At 46.6% G+C, this 13,874-nt stretch overlaps 1 protein-coding gene across 1 annotated transcript in view; it reads left to right on the forward strand.

Annotated features, from left to right (window-relative positions):
* Positions 1 to 13,874, forward strand: part of FAM13C (family with sequence similarity 13 member C) — a 794,386-nt gene that overhangs the window by 769,084 nt on the left and 11,428 nt on the right. The window lies entirely within an intron of this gene.

The following is a 13,874-nucleotide window of genomic DNA, read 5'->3' on the forward strand; positions in this document are numbered from 1 at the left end:
AGGATGATCCATGGTGAGAGGGTCCTTTTCTCAGGATTTCATTTTGGCACTACAGTAGTCAACAAAGAGTTGGTCATCCAACTTTCTGACCTCAAATCAAGCAAGGAAGCAAGAACGCCCTCTGGTTCAACGATGACCTTAAGAAATCCAAGAAGCTCTGTCGCTCCCTCGAGAAAACCTGGAAAAAAGACCCAAACAATACCACCCTAGCCGCCTTCAAAAACGCCATCCGCAAACACCACCAACTTATCCGGACAGCCAAGAAATCAGCACTCAAAGACAGACTAGACAACAACGCTCGCAACAGCAAGGAACTTTTCAACATCATCAAAGAATTCACCAACCCTACCGCCAGCTCCAACGACATCACCCCCTCTCAAGTCCTCTGCGACTCCCTCGCCTCATTCTTCCATGACAAAATAGCCGACATTCATAACAGCTTTAACAACCAACCTGTAAAACAGTCCACCCCTCGCACCTCCGAACCTGCACCTCTTCCGAATAACCTTCTTAATTGGAACCCAATAACCACAGAAGACACCATTCACCTGATGAACTCCATCCATTCCGGATCCCCTACAGACCCATGCCCCCATCACATCTTCAACAAAGCAAACTGCGTTATCGCACCCCATCTCCGAGACGTCATCAATTGCTCCCTCAACTCCGCCACATTCCCAGAAAGCTGGAAACACGCCGAACTCAGCGCCCTTCTGAAGAAACCCACAGCAGACCCCACCGAACTCAAAAACTACCGCCCCATCTCGCTCCTCCCTTTCCCTGCCAAAGTCATTGAGAAAGCCATCAACATCCAACTCGCCGACTTCCTCGAAACGAACAAAGCACTTGACTCCTCACAATCTGGCTTCCGAGCCAAACACAGCACCGAGACCGCCCTCATCGCAGCAACAGACGGCATCCGTACTCTACTGGACAACGGAGACACAGTCGCCCTCATCCTCCTTGACCTCTCTGCAGCCTTCGACACAGTCTGCCATAGCACCCTGATACAACGCCTCAGAAACATCGGAATTCAAGGAAAAGCTTTGGACTGGATCATCTCATTCCTCACTGGAAGAACTCAGAGAGTCCGCCTCCCCCCTTTTAAGTCAGAAGCCTCCGAAGTCATCTGTGGCGTCCCGCAAGGATCATCACTTAGCCCCACCCTCTTCAACGTATACATGAGCCCCCTCGCAACCATCGCACGTCAACACAACCTCAACATCATCTCCTACGCTGATGACACTCAGCTGATCCTCTCACTCACCAAAGACCCAAACACCGCCAAAACAAACTTACATAAAGGGATGAAGAAAGTAGCCGAATGGATGGAACACAGCCGCCTGAAATTGAACTCGGACAAAACGGAAGTCCTCATCTTAGGTGCATCCCCTTCCGCCTGGGACGACTCTTGGTGGCCAACGACCCTAGGAAAAGCCCCCATACCGACTGACCACGCACGGAACCTGGGCATCATCCTGGACTCCTCACTCTCGATGACCAGACAAGTTAATGCCGTCTCATCATCTTGCTTCAACATCCTTCGTATGCTCAAAAAAACATTTCGCTGGATCCCCACTGAAACAAGAAAAACGGTCACCCACGCACTGATTACTAGCCGTCTAGACTACGGAAATACCCTATACGCCGGTACCACCGCAAAACTGCAGAAAAAACTCCAATGCATCCAAAATGCTTCAGCCAGACTCATACTAAACATCCCTCGCAGAGACCACATCTCCGGTCACCTGAAAGACCTGCACTGGCTCCCCATCAACAAAAGGATAACGTTCCGTCTCCTCACCCACGCACACAAAGCCCTCTACGAACTCGGACCAGATTGCCTCAACACACGCCTTTCCTTCTACACCCCCACCCGCCAGCTGCGATCGTCCAACCAAGCCCTCGCCAACGTCCCGCGCATCCACAAAACCACCATGGGGGGAAGATCCTTCTCCTTCTTAGCGGCCAAAACCTGGAATTCCCTTCCCATCCACCTCCGCCTCACTCAAAACCACCTAGCATTCAGAAAACAGCTTAAAACCTGGATTTTCGATAAATAAACCCCCCCCTTCCTCAAGCGCCTTGAGACCCTCTGGGTATGTAGTGCGCTATATAAATTTTGACTTGACTTGACCTTGGTGTGGTCTAGATAGTAGCTGGGATTCAACTGATGCAACCGCTCCTCCTCCTCAATGGGGTGGGCAGAGGGTAGAATGTTGGGAGAGTGATGTTAGGAAAGCAGCCCTAGTTCTCAACACCAACTTGTCCGGGTAAAAAGAGGTAAAGAGGGATACGGGAACTGAGAGATTGACATTCACCTACTTCTCTGGCTGAAGTGATAGCCACCAGAAACACAGTCTTCAGAGTAAACATTCTCAAGGGACAACAATACAGGAGCTCAAACACGAATCCCTATTAGAAAAGTCAAAACTAAATGAAGGTTCCCCTGTGGAACACCAAATGAAGTTGGAGGATACATATTTGTCAACCCCTTTAGAAAATGCATAACTATGGCGAATTTGAAAAGTAGGTCCTGCAGACATAGGAATGCAGGCAACATGGCTAAATATCCCTTGACATTGCCAATCGCACAAAACTTCTGAGCAACAGAAAGTGTGTATCGCAAGACCTGTGATAGCTTCACTTGCAAGGGATCCAAACTATTGTCTGCATACAAAGCAACAACGTTTCTCTATATGCCGAGAAAGCAGATTTGGCAGAGGGGCGACACGCGGATGTTCACTACCTTCTGTAGCAGCTCGAAGGAACTCTAATGTCCCGCTCAATTTCCAAGCATCTTAGTGGAGACCTCTGAGATTGGGGTGAAGAACCTTTCCTCCCAACTGAGAGAGAAGGTCTGGCCTGAGTGGAAGTCATAACAGGGGACATGTGGAGAAGCGCAGGAAGTCAGCATACCACATCCTTATCTCCCAATCTAGGGTCTTGAAAATCCGATCTTGGTGAATCTTCCTCAGAACCCGAGGAATCTGGGGCATGGGGGAATGTGTAATGCAGCTTAACTGTTCCACCCCAACTGAAATGAGTCCCCCATGACTCCCCTCAATGGATACTGAAGGGTGCAGAACTGCTTGTCGTGACCATTTTCCAAGGAGGCAAACAAATCCACCTGATTAGTCCCCTGAACTATCTCTGGTAGAAGACGCCACTCGTGATCCAAAAAATATCAAAGGGTAGGTCCATCAGTGGAAATTCGAGGTTCTCAGCCAGGTCTGTCTCATGATCGATATTGAGGTACCCATTGTTCAAGCATTCGAGTTGACATGTTCAGTCCAGACTGAGGCGTCCTCCTGTCCGTCCGGAACTACTTCTTGAAAGTGCTGGCGTATCTCTTTCGGCACATGGGGAACCACCATTTACACGATATCCCACAGGGCATGGGCGAATCTTGCTAGGAGACAGTTGGCATTAATGAATTTTAGATCCATGCTGCATGCAGAAAGGAACTTCTTCCCCCATGCCTCAGATGCTTTGACTCCCTGTCAGCAGGTGTGGATCAGAAGGGTCCTCCTGATTGTCCAGAGAAGGAAGCCTGTATCCCGAGGCACTCAGGCGAAGGATGTGTAGAAAGGAAAGGTGGGTCACCCTGAACAGGCCCATACCTACGGGCAACCAACCTGTTAACCGCCATCACCTAGGAAGGTTTCTACCATGTTGCCATGAGAGGTTCTAGGGGGCCTCATTAAAGGGAAGTAGAGGCCCTTGTTGCAGTTGATGGAAGGAACACTTCTGTGAAGACGTTAGTCATAGTCTCTGCAGTCATAAATTGCACAGCTAGCACCTCTGCAGCTTTCACTATGATCTTATGAAGATACATCGTCTCAGGCATTGGTGGTTCAGTGGGGAAGCCCATAGCCAGTTCAGGAGCAGTGTCTAGGGCGCTTGCAGATAATAGGCCTTGAAATTCTCCTTGTGATGTTGGTCCAAGTTCATCTCCAGGGTGTCTGAGTCAGTGCCAAGTATCTCATGCAGCCTCTCCCTTTATTTTCTACATTGAGGTGCTAGGCCTCTCTTCGAGATTGTATCTCGGGGGCAGTGTCAGGCATCAGCGTCAGTGGCATCGGTTCCGCAGTCAAAGGTGGAGGTGGTGTTGGTGGCTAGCAATGGCATCATCCAGGGCTTTGTGAAATGTTGTGCCAGTACTGGAGCCAGTGGTGCGCCGCCAGTCCACATTGGGGCTATTGACGTGAACATTGGTTATCTGTATTGTGTTGAAAAGCCCATAGGGATGTCGGATGGCACTTACAACTCTAGAAAGCCTAGAGTACGTGGCAATCAAAAATGCCTACGGGTCCAAACCACGCATCAGCAACTCTGGGTAAGTTGGCCTCAGTGCAGGATAGGCGGATAACGCAGATCCTGGCACCGAAGAGCCTAATCTGATCAAGAGTTTGATCTGGGCCCAGGTCCAGTTGAACCACTGGAGTGGGGCTGCTTGGAGGGATAATCACAGGCTCAATGTCAACTAACTTCAGTTCAGGACGAAGGGTGTGTGGGAGAACGACAAAGGGACTTATCTCTAGAGTGCTTCCTGCTCTTTTTGAGTTTCTTCCTCTTACCCCTGGAGGAAGAATTCAGACTTGGAGCAGTGCGGAACGCGTCTGATGGTCCTCTTTGGTTCGCAACACGAAGAGCTTTGTGCTCCCTAATGTCCTTGGGGTGCATGCTCTGACATGAAGCACAAGACCGGGAGTCTTGGTCTGACAGCAGGCACCAGAGACACATGGCTTGTGGGTCCATGAAGGACATCTGTCCCTCGCAATCCCCACAGGGTTTAAATTCTGATGTCTTGGGAAAAGACAAGGAACTGCACAGTATTAGAATTTTTAGTTAGGTTTGTAAGGAAGAATTCCTCAGCGAAAGTGAGTTCTGGATCAGCGAAGTTGCAGAGAAAAAGGAAATGACGTTGTTGAGCCGGGGCATGCGCTATACGGCTGTGGTAGGGTGACAAGAATCTTAACCTCATCAATGCTACAGCAATTCCCCCTGAGTGCTGTTACTCATGATTTGCCATTGTTCATGACGAGCTCAGTTTGTCATGAGCACACGAGCAGTGTACTGCATGACGAGCTGAGCTCGTCATGAGCATGGAAGGGGTTAAAGCAAAAGAATTATAGAAGATGCAGTAAGAACAAATATAGAGCAATTTTTAAAGCCAGTAGCATGACTGTTAATTAAATTGCTTTCTTTTAACAGCTGATAACTATCCCTGCTTTGGAAAACATAAAAAGGCACCTCCCACCGTTTTCAGTCGACCCTCTCTAAAAACCAGTACTTGAACAAAATTTCCTGAAATCTGCTGGGACATCTGGTGAAAAACCGGGACTGTCTTGGCAAATCTGGGGTGCCTGGTCACCCTAGGCTGTGGAGACGTCAACAGACGTATTTTCGAGGTGGATACGATGGTGATGTTAGAACTTTGAAGTTTCTGGATCCCGTCTGACTCCTGCGTTTTATCTAAAGGTGAGGGACATGCAGGTAGAAGTATCCATCAGAAGGGTTAGGTACTCGTGTTCCGGTGAGCACTACAAAAATTCTGCGTGTAGTTTTGACAAGTTTGCCTTCTCTGCCCAAATCAGCCTGGACTAAGTTACGTGTCCTTCCTCCTTCCACTTCTCCCTTATCTTCGTGGAAAACAGTAGTTTATAATCTTTATTTCCTCACAACCGGACAACGGGCCTTTGTTGTATATTGGAATGCCGCAATTTCTCAGTGAACGTCTTCAGATAGCATAAAATACATCAGCCAGGATTCCAAAGGCAGACTTAACATCAGCTGTGCTTATTCGATTAAGACACATCTGGAGACACTACACTGGTTGCCTCTATGGAAACGCTCACTATTCAAAGCCTTGTATTTTACTCCTCAAACTTTGAGTAACAGTGTACCTACATATATCAGACAACAAGCATTTGCAATGCAATAGGTCTCGCCGTAGTTAAATTTTGAGTTATTGGCGTTGCAAATGGTAATATTTTTTAGATTTTTAATTTGGCCAAAAATATCCTTGCAGTAGCACAGCTACAAAAGTCAATAAATATTTTTAAAAGTTGTGTGTCTGCTGTTTTTATTCTCTGTTTATTTACTTTCATAGCAATCACGGCACGCCGGGCTTTAGCTTAAGATGTTTAAAAGTAAAGTGCTGTGTGCCACAATTGCTAAAAAAATAAACAAATGGAAAAGAAATGGGGGTACACACTCCAATTACATTTGAAAAGTTCATAGAAATACCTTTAGGCATAATTTGTGTCCAAATGAGTGCACCACCAAAGTCCCTTTGGTGAAATATGCACTGCCAGATCTGTCAGTTCACTTCATGACTTGCCACAAATTTATAAACAGCGCTGCCGGTTAATTTCAAGTTCATTCTCATGTACCGCTACCTGTAAACTAAATTACAGCAATCTCCTCTGCTGCACGCTTTATGCTGGCCTGTTGAATTGCCCTGGACGGCAGGCTGTCTGCTGTAATTAGACACAAGTGGGGATGTCAAGTACCATTCTTCATTAGAGGCTTGAATCTCTGTTCATTGGAAATCTTCTTAGTTCCTACAGTTACTTCCCAAATCTTACACCTGTTCCTCACGCATAGTTTATTTTCCTGATCATCGCTAGTGTTGTAATGGAAGGAAGTCCAGTAGCCATAGTGTAGGCTGTAGAAGATGGTTTATTAAGGCTCAGTTACAGTCAGTTCCAAGTAACTGGCAAGATGGTAAGTAAACTGTTAAGCAAGCCCCACCAGGAGCAGCCTCCTTACTGCTCAGCCCATATCTTCAACTGACCCTCCTTCCAACACAAACACTCAACATTCTACCTGACCTCACACACTGGGTGAGCAGCGTGGGCGTGTAAGGTTAGGGAGGATGCATTAAGTTACAACAATTACCTTTTGAATGGGGGGATGAGATAACCGGGGCACCAATAGCCAATGCTGAAAAGGTCACCACACCCTATCTCCGAGTTGATGGTCTCTTCTGGTAGAGCAACTACCATAAACCTTGGTGTAAGTCTTGTCCTTCATTAGCTTCGGTGGCTTCCTGCACAGAAAGGACTGACTGACATTGTGAAAATCAGCTACCAAAAACAACCCGCTGCACCGTGTGCATCACTTGAAGCCGGTCTTCCACAGTATGCGAGAAAGAGGGAGCCATGTTTTAAGCTCATAAGAATTTCAAAGGTGAAATGAGTACGCCCTTTCCCGAAAGGGGAGGCATCAAAAACTAAGCCCACACAAAAAGGAGGAGCCCAGGCCAAACCGGGACCTGCATTTTACCAATAGACAGAAGGAACAACAGAACTGGGCTGGGACGATTGGTGGCACATTGGTTAGGGTTATTGCGTCATTAAGAGACAAATGTTTAGGTCCTTTACTAAAGATAAGTGACAGTATTTTTTGGGAAAGTGCTTTTCCGTCCCCATTTGCAGTGTAATCATTCCCAACCAGTCCCGAGAGGGAGACTGTGTGTCATAGCGATTTATGCATCAGCCCTTCTGCCTCAGTTCCAACGGATGACCGAGCATAGTTCTAAGCAAATGTCTAGAAATTATTTTGCAGGAACAACAAAAGCACGTTGTTTCCAGACGCAGGATAATCCAAAAAGTCAATTTCTTTTCAAGAGGCTTCTGAGGGAGAACAGCCACTTCTTATTGTGCGCATGTCTGGGGTCTGGTGGTCATGCACTGATGAGCAGCTGTTCACTCTAATCAGAGCCCCCGTTCCACTGTCCAAGCCTTCACACATGGCGGTTCAGGACAGCAGAGGCCTCCCAGACCCATTAATTAACCTGCAGCCCGCACTGCAGGCAGGCGGCAAGACATCTTGTCTGCATACACAAGGAGGACGGAATAGATTGCACGCACATTCAAAAGGGCCCGCTCGCGCTGCAAACAATGATTCGGGGTCATAAAAACAGGGCACACCGAGCAGGCTTTTGTTTAAGGCAGTTTGAGGGCGACTATCACGCTCTATTTCAAATACTTTATTTTAAGATAAATTGCGAGGTACAAAATGGATCGATTTAAATACCAAATTCCTAAAACCTATTCTAAGGGAATCATTGTACTTAAAATGTGACGTGCGGTCTCACATTCGCAAAAAGCTGTATGCCCCAGAAAACTGAACAGCCTTACAAGATAGCCACGAAGATTTACATTCGTGAAGGGCATGGGTGGGGGGAGACGGGAGAACGTGCATGCGTCACAGCTCCAAATTCAAGTGTGTTTGATTTGAAATGCGAGCGCAAAAGAGTAAGTAGAGGCAGGTTTAAGGATTCGAACATCCCTGTGCAAAGCCACGACTTACATGCGCTCCTGGCACAGGGTTAGAGGTTTGGTTAAACAAGCGCTCGCCACGACTTTTCTTTTTTTCTGCCGTCCCACTTGGACGGACTGCCCTGACTTCCTGCTGGCGTAAAAGATTTATTATCTTCTACGGAAACGCCCTCTACGCCGGAGCCCCAAACAAACTCATCAACAGACTCCTGAGAATCCAGAACGCCTCCGCTCGCCTGATCCACGACGTCCCCCGCAGAAACCACATCACCCCCCACCTGAGATCTACACTGGCTCCCCGTTAACAAAAGAATCACCTTCAAACTCATGATCCACGCACACAAAACACTACACAAGACCGGCCCCTCCTACCTCAACAGCAGACTATCCTTCTACGTACCCAACAGGAATCTCCGCTCCGCCGACCTGTCCCTGGCCACCGTCCCACGCATCCACAGAACCACCTCCGGAGGCAGATCCTTCTTGATCCAGATCCAAGACCGGGAACGCCCTCCCCCTCCACCTACGCCAGACTGCTGACCTCCCGGCGTTCAGAAGACTGCTCAAGACCTGGCTCTTCGACCACTAGCTGCTTCTCCCCGCCCCGCCCCCCCCCCCCCCAGCGCCTTGAGACCCTAGCGGGTGTGTAGCCGCTCTACAAATTTCCTGATTGATTGATTTATGGGGTTATGTGTTTCGCCCCATAAAGATAACAAACCTTTTACGCCAGCAGGAAGTCAGGTCAGTCCGTCCAGGTGAGACTGCAGAAATAGAGAAAACTGTACATCACCAAGTGCTCTTTCCCAATGGCTGGCCACCGTTTAGCATGAACGGTGAAGCCGGCCAATGGGAAAGAGGGGCGGGGCTTAAAGCCCGCTAGTGAAACCTCCTGATAACACTAAATCTCGCCAGCGAGACTGCGCATTTGCGCAGCTCTAGGCTTCGACCTAAAAAATTTCAAGGTAGCTTATGTCGCGCTCCCTTTGCTCTGCCTCCCAACTTCAAGTTCACGTCCCCAGGTTCTTTCAAAACGCGTAATCCTCTTGGATTGCTTCTGAGTATTTTAGCACCGAGATACCCCCTGGCTATAAGCTGCGCGCTATAAATATTTAATTCCTTTGTTTCAACTTTAGAATGCAGAAAAGTGAGGAAAGAGCTGTGTGCAGACTGTGTAGGAGAAAGTTGTGGTTTCTTTTGGCTTCATACCACATAATGGTATAATGGAAAGTGAGCTTTGAGACTAATTTTTCACTATGTCTGATATGCATTGCTAATATACATTTGATGTGCCTCTGCTGTTTAATAATTATCGTTATTATCCATTTGCGATATACTAGGATAGTGTTTAATAAACATTAATAAGGTATAACTTTCGTTCTAAACTGACTTCTCGCGGCCTATGTACAAATTAATGCTGAATCTTTGGCAGGACTGCTTCAGACTCTATATTGCCCTAAATTGGTAAAGAGACTTAAGGGGATTAGTTTATTTAACATTATTTTATAGCGTAAGTCCCAAGGGAATTTAGGCGCTTTACAACAGAACCAAACTACTTACTCATTTTTATCCTTTTTCGTAACAGGGATATCAAATGGTTTGTCCAGCAGTTTCAAACCAGTTTCCCCTTGCTTCAATGTTGGCAGCTCTAGCCACTAAGCCACATCTCCTTGTGAGGCACCCCGCCTGATTCCTTTACTCCTCAATCCTTAAGCAGAGGCGTAGTGTCCCCCCCCCCCTAGCAGCCTCAGCAGGGGTGGAATTCTCGATGGGTCTCTTGTCTGCAACTCGACAGACAGAGGCTCATAAATAATGTCAAAGGGTGGATGGTTTGTTGAGTGAGTGAAACTACGGACAGATGAATGTGTTTGTGACAGGGAGGATGGGTAGATAGATGGATGATTGAAAGGATGGATGAGAGAAAGAATGGATGTATGAGTGAAACTGGATGAATTGTTGGATTGATGGATAGGTGAAAGAATGGATGAATGAAAGAGAGGGTCAATGCATGAAAGTATGAATAGATGGATGAGTAAAAAAGTGAATGGATGATAAGAAAGGGTGGACAGATGTATAAGCAAAAGGCTGGATGGATGAGGTGCCGTGAACCCCCATCTTTAGAAGCTAGAGTGTAGTTCTTGATGGACTTCTTCTGTCTGCAACTGGGCAGAGAAAGGTGAGTGAGTGGATGGATGGATGTACGAGTGAAAGCATGGATGAGTGAGTGAAAGGATAGATGGGTAGATGGATGAATAAGTAAAAGGATGGATGCAGCGCGGGGATGCCTCCGGGTCACCAGGCGCTCTATAAATCGCTAAATAAATAAATAAATAAATAAATGAATGATAGGATGGATGGATGGCTGAGTGGAAAGGGGGTAGATGGCTGACGATGGATGGCTGAGTGAAAGTAATAGTGGCTGGATGGCTGAGTGAAAAGGAGGATGGATGATGATAGAAAGGAACGATTGATGGCAGAGTGAAAGGGAAGGTGGATGGATGAGTAAGTGAAAGGATGGATTGCTGAATGAAAGGGATGGGTGGATTGATGGATGGTATGAGTGAGAGGAAAGATGGGCGGATGGCTGGAGTGAAAGTGTGGATGAGTGAAAAGATGGATGAGAGAGGATGGATGAATGAAAGGGAGGGTGGATGAAATGATGAATGAGTGAAAGAAGGGATGAGTGAAAGGGAGGGTGGATGGATGAGGGAAAGACTGGAGGGATGAGGGAATGGATGTATGAATGAGTGAAAGGGTAAATGGGTGGGTAGAAGGATGAGTGAATGGATGGTTGAGTGAAAAGGAGGATAGATGGAGTGAAAGTGTGTTTGGATGGATGAGTAAAAGTATGAATGAATGAAAGGATGGATGGAAAGGTTTGGAGATGGCTGGATAGGATTAGATGGACGGACAGAATGGTAAATGGCCGAATGATAGATGAAAGAATGAACGGATGATGGAATGTAAAGGTGAAATTGTGTATATCAGCAGGTGGATGGAAGGATGAATGGATACTTTTATGGAAGAGACAAGAGAGCTCTTCTTGGAAGGGTCATGGTGACTTGCTCAGTTTGCTTGGTGCCATAAGAGCATTGGTTTAAAGTGTGGGTATTTTAATTGTGTGGCTAATCCCTTGCCTTAAGGTTGTTGGAGGCATCTACTAGGTCAGCTGGCCTAAGAATCTTTTGGAATTGAACAAGGTGGTGCTTAAGTAGGCTGCTTTTCAACCTTGGATAATAGCTGGTAGCTTTCTACAACATCAGACAAGCATTTTAACTTGATAGCGAGCTTACCTGCTTACTGCAGCTCTTGGTAGATCATAATATTGTACCTATATTCAGTTATGGCACACAATAAAATACATCGCCTGTATGGCATCACTGTTGTAAATAGTAACAAAGGCATAATTACCTAATTCATGGAAGAAGTGGTGTGTGAAGAACCCTGGATCTGCATCGTGTTGCTTCCACTGCAGAGGGTATTCTGCAATCCTGGCCAGGCCAAGTTGAGAAAACAGCTGACTCTGGGTCTATGCTGTCTTGTGATGTTGTACTCAAGTCAAGGTGATGCTCTTTTAGGAAGTTGCAGAGTGGATTTGTATATCCTGGTGACCAATTTTTCTTTGGTCCCGTATGATAGGGTTGGGATGATTTTGGCTTTCATCGCCTGGAGGAGGGGGTCAAGGCTGGGACCTTGTAGCTTTAGCGCAATAGTGACAGGAAAAACAGAAGACTAGAGCTCTTGTTCTTTATGTTGCATATGTGTGAACTGAGTGACCATATGCCGTCTAGCAGAATTCCTAAGTATTTGAACTGATTATTGTGCTGGAGGCTGGTGCCCTTGAGCAGCCACCGGTGGCCCTGGTTTGGCTTTTGGCTACATACAACCGTTTTTGTCTTTGCTTGATTGATTTTCAGCATGTTCTCATCTGTGTCGTCGTGTAAAGTGGTCAAGGGCCGTTGGAGGCCGACGTTTGTCTGATTGATTGTCCGCGTATAGCAGATGTGATATACTTTGACCTCCTAGCTTAGGCGGGTGGCAATTGTTTCATCAAGTTGCGGTGATATGTCCGCTATATATAAGCTATTTATAAGTTAAATAGCAGGGGGGTCAGCACGCAGCCTTGCTTCAATCCAGAGCACGTGGGGATCTTCCTTGAGATGCAAGAGCAGTCTCCTAATTTAATTTGAACCCAGGTATTGGAGTACAGCTGTATTATTGCTCTCAGTAGGTCTGTCAACCGCAATCCTGCAGTATACTCCAAAGGTGCCCTCTTGGAATGCTGTTGAAGGCGCTTTGAAGTCCACAAAGCAGGAATAGAGCGCCCTTTTGCCTTCGAGTGCTTTGTCACACATGAGGGCCAGAGCCATCAGATTCGAGGAGTACCACACATGTCCCTAAAGCCACATTGATTTTTGGGCATGATCTGGTGAAGTTCTGCCCAAGCTTTGAGTAGTAGCAGGCTGGCGTGCAGTTTGGTGTTGTTGTCAATTACAGCTATGAGGCGATAATGGCTAGGGTTGGATTTCACGCCCCCTTTAAAAATTGGTTGGATTATGGATCCTGTCCATGATTCTAAGATGGAGTCTGTTGCCAGGCAATATTCAAACAGAGGAGTTAGTACCTCGGACCAGAAAGCTGGGTCGGACGAGAGGAAATCGGTGCGCAGCCCGTAAGGGCTATGAGCTTAGTCTTTGCGCAGCAATGCCAGTTTGTGTATGCAGCGTTCCTCTAGACTACTACAGGCTTCACAAGGTTTGAAGGAGTCAGACATTTTGCTGGCCTTTGAGGGCACAGATCGGGTGCTATGGACACCTGTCGGGCTGCTGGAATGAGTATTTGGCCCCTGAAGAAAAGTGGTCCGACAAAAAAACAACCCACTCCGATACTGGAATGTTGGCGTTGGTGCCCCTCCTTCCAATTGTGGCTTGATTGATCAGTGACTAAAGTGTTCTTGGGTTCCTTCCCTTGCTGGCTGCTAGCAGTTGAATATAAACATAGAGTGAGAAGGACCACTTCTCACAAAGATGTGCGCTCTGTAGCAAGAGGAACCTCACGTTCCTTCAAGTTTCAAAATCAATAGTAGTCAGAAATTGATATACCACTTTTCCGATGATTCAAATATTTATTTTCATTGTTCACATGTTCACAATGTTCATCTTATGATTTTATGATTTTTTCATCATTAATTGTTATTCCCAATCTTTCGTAAACCAATGCATTTCGGGTCAAAATCAAAGGACCCTTCTTCAGGGGTCTGTAAAGGACACATACAGGACCATGTTAATTACCCACATATGTTATACTTCGTAATACATCACAGTGAAAAAAAAAGAAACGGAAATCTGACCAAACAAGTTGATAAAGAATTCAGTGAAGCAGTTGAAGCCAGAAGTCCTCATTTCTTTCCCTTTTGACATGCCAACTGGCTCTCCTGAATAAGGATCTTGATAGGTTCAGACTGCTCCCTGCGGCCATAGAGAAGGGTTGCTTAATAACAGCTCGCAGGTTGCGATTGACACTGCTTTTTAAGAACATCAGATCTTCTGTTAGTTTAAGTTTGAAAGAGGGCATGTCACTTATCTT

Source organism: Lissotriton helveticus, chromosome 5_1 (assembly GCF_964261635.1).
Source record: "Lissotriton helveticus chromosome 5_1, aLisHel1.1, whole genome shotgun sequence".
Classification (NCBI taxonomy): Eukaryota; Metazoa; Chordata; class Amphibia; order Caudata; family Salamandridae; genus Lissotriton; species Lissotriton helveticus.